Source organism: Fukomys damarensis, unplaced genomic scaffold (genome assembly GCF_012274545.1).
Source record: "Fukomys damarensis isolate Sample0158 unplaced genomic scaffold, DMR_v1.0_HiC HiC_scaffold_10, whole genome shotgun sequence".
NCBI lineage: Eukaryota > Metazoa > Chordata > Mammalia > Rodentia > Bathyergidae > Fukomys > Fukomys damarensis.
In genome coordinates this window covers 16,745,654-16,751,289 of record NW_022900922.1, presented here as the reverse complement: position 1 = coordinate 16,751,289, position 5,636 = coordinate 16,745,654, and the positions used below count along the sequence as shown (strand labels likewise).

The window sequence follows — 5,636 nt, the reverse complement described above, 5'->3', positions numbered from 1 at the left end:
TGTCTCTCTCTCTTTTGAGACAGGGTCTCACTATGTAGTTGAGACTGACCTGGAACTCATTATGTAGCCCAGGCTGGTCTTGAACTCACAGTGATCCTCCTGCCTCAGCCTCTTGAGTGCTGGGATTATAGGCGTGTGCCACCACACCTGACTATTGGTTGATTTCTTGATAGCAGCCATTCCTTGTGGGGTGAGGTGGAATCTCAGTGTTATTTTTATCTGCATCTCTTGAATGACCAGTGATGTGGAGCATTTTTTCATATATTTACTTGATGCTTTTACTTCTTTGTCTGAGAAATGTCTGTTCATTTCAGGTGCCCATTTTTGAATCGGGTCTTTATATTTGGGGGGCTGATTTTTTTGAGTTCTTTATATATTCTAGATAATAGTCCTTTGTTTGAGGAGCAGCTGGTAAAAGCTTTTCCCACGTTGTTGTTGTTGTTTTTTGGTTTTTTTTAGTGCAGAAGCTTTTTAATAAAATGAGATCCTAGTTGTTGATTCTTTCTGCTAGTTCCTGTGCTACTGAGGATTTGTTCATAAAGTCTTTTCCTATGCCAATTCTAGACCCTCAGTTTTATACTGCTGGCCTATATATATAGTAAACTATTTAAAAACTCAGATCTTGAATTTGAATGGTTGCAAAATGGTCCAGTGACTGTAACACCAAATAGATTTGGTAGGTAAATGCATCTATCTCGGGTTATTTTCTCACCTAAAAGATAAGATCATTTCTCTTTGCTGCATATCATCAGAATAAAACTCCAGTGATGTATTTCTTATTATAGTAACTCATATCTTGGATATTTCATGGTAAGAATTCTCCAAAGAGCAACATAATTTTTATTTTTAATAGTTGTTAATAGCTCTCCTATCAAACAGGGATACAATGAAGTAAGTAAGTTAGCATGTGGCGTGTTATTATGTATCATGGAGAATTTCTGTATCGATGCAGAGAGGAAATCTTAAAATTAAACAGAAGGTAATTAGCGAATTCATGATATACATGATGAAAAATTCAAAGCTGACTTATTTTAAAATACAGAAATACACCAAAAATCAGAGGTTCAAATTTTATAAAAGGAAATAGTGCTGACAAAATAATAGTGCAAATAAAATTAGAGGTGGAAGAAAATCAAAATTTTCATAAAACAATGAAAAATGTCTGTTTTCTTGAAGAAAGCAAAGAGGAAAGCTTGACCCAACCCTGTGCTCTCTGATGTTGTAAGATCCTATACATGGGGAGACAGATGCCTAAGCATTTTTAAAATCTTCCCTCTTGGAACTTGTCTCCACCTTTTCAGCCTTGGGTACTTAAACTGTTGAGGTCAACAGAAGAGTGAACGTACTAAGTCTCACGGATTCACCCATCAAATCCTTTGCTTAGCCAGAGATATTAAATCTACGCTCCTGAGGAAAAGGTACCTGGCATGTGTGAGTAAGCCAAAGATTTGTCAGCTCCACACGCATTGGCATCACTGTGCAGACAAGTGTTAGGTTAGTGGCAAGGTGAAACTCCCCAGGTTCTATTCATACCTTCGGGATCTGTAGAGCTCTTGACTACCATAAGTTATCACAAGGACTTCCAATTTCAAAATTGGTACCCTCCCAGGAGAAGGAAATCCTCTGCAAGATCTCAGTCCCTGATGTACCACTTTCCCTCTCCCTCTACAATTATAGCCTTTGTTTGGCTCAGGAGTTATTTCAAGCTTGTGATGTAATTATTTTAACAGAAAGATGTGAAGTAAGAATGTGAGTAATTAGCAAAGCTTCTTTATCTAGAAATTTCCATTGTTGTGGACCTGTTATTACTTCCCCAAAACTGCAAACCTATGAATCAGAAGAGGAAACAACTTTTGAGACACAGAATTAGTCACCTCCCTATGCTTCTTAGGCCTTCTTGAAACAAAAGGTCATAATAAATGATGATCAGCACTATGGACTTTTTGTCTGAGCAGGTACCAACCATGCACTTGGGCAGAACAATAGTCATACTGATCTTGCTGTATATATTGACTGTTCATGTACATTGTGGTTGGTTTATTCCATGATGTTAGGAAACAAATGGGATCCCAAACCAGGCAGATCTCTGTTATTGCACAAATTCTGCCCTCTAACAGCAGTCTCCTCATTATGTAGAAGTGTACCTGAACCTTAATGTACAATACATACACTTTTGCCAAAGATGAAGAGTAGCCTGTTGAGATAAGCACTATCTTTTATTCCCAATTTTGAATAAGAAAATCTAGATGCAGTTACCTGATTAAGTTGCCCAATGATACAATTTACTAAATATAAACAGAAGAATGAAAAAAATGAGATTTGTCCTCTTTTCTCTTTTTTTGAACATTTTCTATAGAAGTTGGGTAAGTTTAGTTTTTCCTAGCCCTTTTGCATCATATGGAAATATTTTTGGAGATGAATAATGCCCCTGCCAGTTCTATACCCCAGGAATCCTTTCTCAAAGCTCTGAAGCCCTTGTTTAAAACTCAGTCATCCAAGACATCCTTCCCAATCTCCAAGTTTATGCAGTCATGCAGGAGTTCCCTGGCACCTCATTCCAAACATTCCTCTCACAGAAAGTTGTGAGAAGTTTATTCATCCATATTTTGATACAGCCAGGAGAATCAGCCAGACCTGCAGCCAATTTTATGGTGAACTATGTGTGACAAGAGAAAGTCAAATGGTACAGTCCTCTTACTTCACCTTTAGGTATAGTTGAGAAAATGAGTTTGTTGTCTTACTCTTTCAATGTCTCTAATAGATAACTTAATGTTTCTGATATTCTGGATTAATGCTTTTTTGATAAGAAAATTTTTTCTCCTTTACTTTTTGATTAGTACATCTTAGTTAAACACTATAATGTGCTTTATTTTGGCAGATCTATACATGTATATAACACACTTTGACTATTTCTACCCCATTACCATTCTTTGTCTCGCTTTTTCCTATTCCCTTCTTTTTTTTTTTGGTACTGGGGATCGAACTCAGGACTCTGCGCTTGTGAGGCAGGCGGCAGAACCACTGAGCTAAAGTCCCAGCCCTCCCTATTTTTAAATAATTTCACTACTACCTTGACATCATTGTTCTGTTTGTTTATATTCCTGTATTTATTTATTTATTTAAGATTTTATTTTTTAATTTTCTGTGACAGATTTTTTATCAAGTTGTTTCCATTAAAAAGTGTTGATTTTTAAAAACTAATTACTTAAGACTGCCACACACAGAAACAAATGGTCCACAAAACATTCTCCTTTCCTCCTGAAGGTTTTATGATGCATTGTGATAATTAACCAGTCTTTTACTATTAAACTTAAATGTCCAATTGGGAGAAACAGTTCTGATACCGGTCTTCCACCGCTGATTAAGACTGGGGTGGCAGGTGTTAGGGGTAATATTCACTTAGCCTTCTGAGCTTTCTGGGCAGACTTGGTGACCTTGCCAGCTCCAGCAGCCTTCTTGTCCACTGCTTTGATGATACCCACAGCAACTGCCTGTCTTATATCACAAACAGTGAAATGACCAGACATGGATAGTCAGAGAAGCTCTCAACACACATGGGCTTGCCTGAAACCATGTCATTGATGGCAGCATCACTAGATTTCAAGAGTTTGGGGCCATCTTCCAGCTTCTTTCCAGATCAGCAATCACTTTTTCTTTCAGTGCAGCAAACTTGCAAGTGATGTGAGGTGTGTGGCAACCCAATACAGGGGCACAGCCAGCACTGATCTGGCCTGCATGGTTTAGGAGCAGTGAAACCAGCTGCTTCCATCGGTGGGTCATTTTTGCTGTCACCAGCAACATTGCCAAGACAAACATCTTTGACAGACACGTTCTTAACATTGAAACCCACACCTTCACCAGGAAGAGCTTCACTCAAAGCCTCATGGTGCATTTCAACAGACTTTAGTTCAGCTGTGATATTGACTGGTGTGAAGGTGACCACTGTTTTGGGTATTAGAACACATCTCCACTTGGCCCACAGGGACTACACCAATACTGCGAATTTTGTAGACATCCTGGAGGGGCAGCCACAAAGGCTAGTCAGTTGGGTGAATGGGTGGTAGGATTCAATCCATAGCTTCAAGCACTGTGGTTCCTCTGGCACTGACATCTTTACCAGTCATCTTCCATCCCTTGAACCAAGGCATGTTAGCACTTGGCTCCAATATGCTGTCTTTAGTTCTGATAGTGTGCTATTACATTTATTGATTTGCATATGTTGAACCATCCCTGCATCCCTGGGGTGAATCCTACCTTGTTGTGATGTTTAGTCTTCTTGATGATTTGCTTCATGCTGTTTGCCAGTATCTTATTTAGGATTTTTGTGTCTATGTTCATTAGGGAGATTGGCCTAGAATTCACTTTTTTGGTTGAGTCCTTCTCACTCTCTCTTTTTTTTTTTTTTTTTTTCAGGTTAATCCTTGCTTCCAGGGATGATTTTGGGGTTATTACTTCCCTTTCAATTTAATTAAAGAGTTTGGAGAGTAGTGGCATAGATCTTCTCTAAATTTCTTGTAGAACTCAGCAGTGAAACCATCAAGACCTGGGTTTTCTTTGTTGGTAGTTTTTAAAATTACATCTTCAATTTTATTGATTAATATTGAATTATTTAGTTTTTATATCTTGATTCAGCTTCATTTATCCATATATATCTATAAATTTGTCCATTTCTTTTGTGTTTTCCCACTTATTAGAGTACAGTTTCTTGAAGTAGATATAGATGATCTTCTGAATTTCTACAGGATCTGTTATAATCTCACCCTTTTCATTCTTAATTACATGGGTTTGAGTCTTTCATTTTTTTGATAAGGTTGGCAAAGGGCTTATCAGTTATATTTAATGTTTCAAAGAACCAAATCATTGATTTATTCATTTATTGTTCAGTTAATTGATTCTTTGTATTATTTTCTTAGTCTCAATTGCATTGATTTCTGCTCTGATCTTTATAATTTCCTCCTTTGTATTAGCTTTGGGCTTGACTTGTTCTTTTTCTAGATATTTCAATTTAACATTAGGTTGTTTATTTGAGCTCATTCTGCTTTCCTGATGAGAATTCATTGCTATAAATTTCCCTCATAGGACTGTTTTCATTGTGTCCCATAAGATCTGGTGTGTTGCATTGGCATTATCATTTAATTGCAAATATGTTTAATTCCTTCTTTAATTTCATCTGTGACCCATTGTTTGTTCTGGAGGATGTTATTTAATCTCTGTGTTTTTATAGAGTTTTTGTGGTTTCTTTTTCCATTGATTTCCAATTTTATTACACTATAGCCATATAATATGCATAGGAAAAGTTCAATTTTTTTGCATTTACATAAGCATATTTTATGGACTAGTATGTGGTCCATTTTGGAGAATGTCCCATGGTCAGTTGAGAAAAATGTGTATTCTAATGTTGTGGGGTGGAATACTTTGTAGATATTCACTAGGTCCATTTTTTTTCATGGGTTGGTCTGGTTCTGACATTTCTTTGTTGATTTTTTTTTTGGTCTAGTTGATCCATTTATTTGTGACATTGGGGTTTTAAAATACCCCACTACAACTGTATTAGTGCCTATTAGATTTTTCATGTCTGTTAATGTTTGTTTTATATAGTTGGGTGCACTGGTATTTGGTGTGTGTGTATATATATA

At 36.8% G+C, this 5,636-nt stretch overlaps 1 pseudogene; it reads right to left on the bottom strand.

Moving 5' to 3' along the window:
* Positions 1-3,385: 3,385 nt before the first annotated feature.
* Positions 3,386-5,636, bottom strand: part of LOC117285447 — an 8,268-nt pseudogene continuing 6,017 nt past the window's right edge.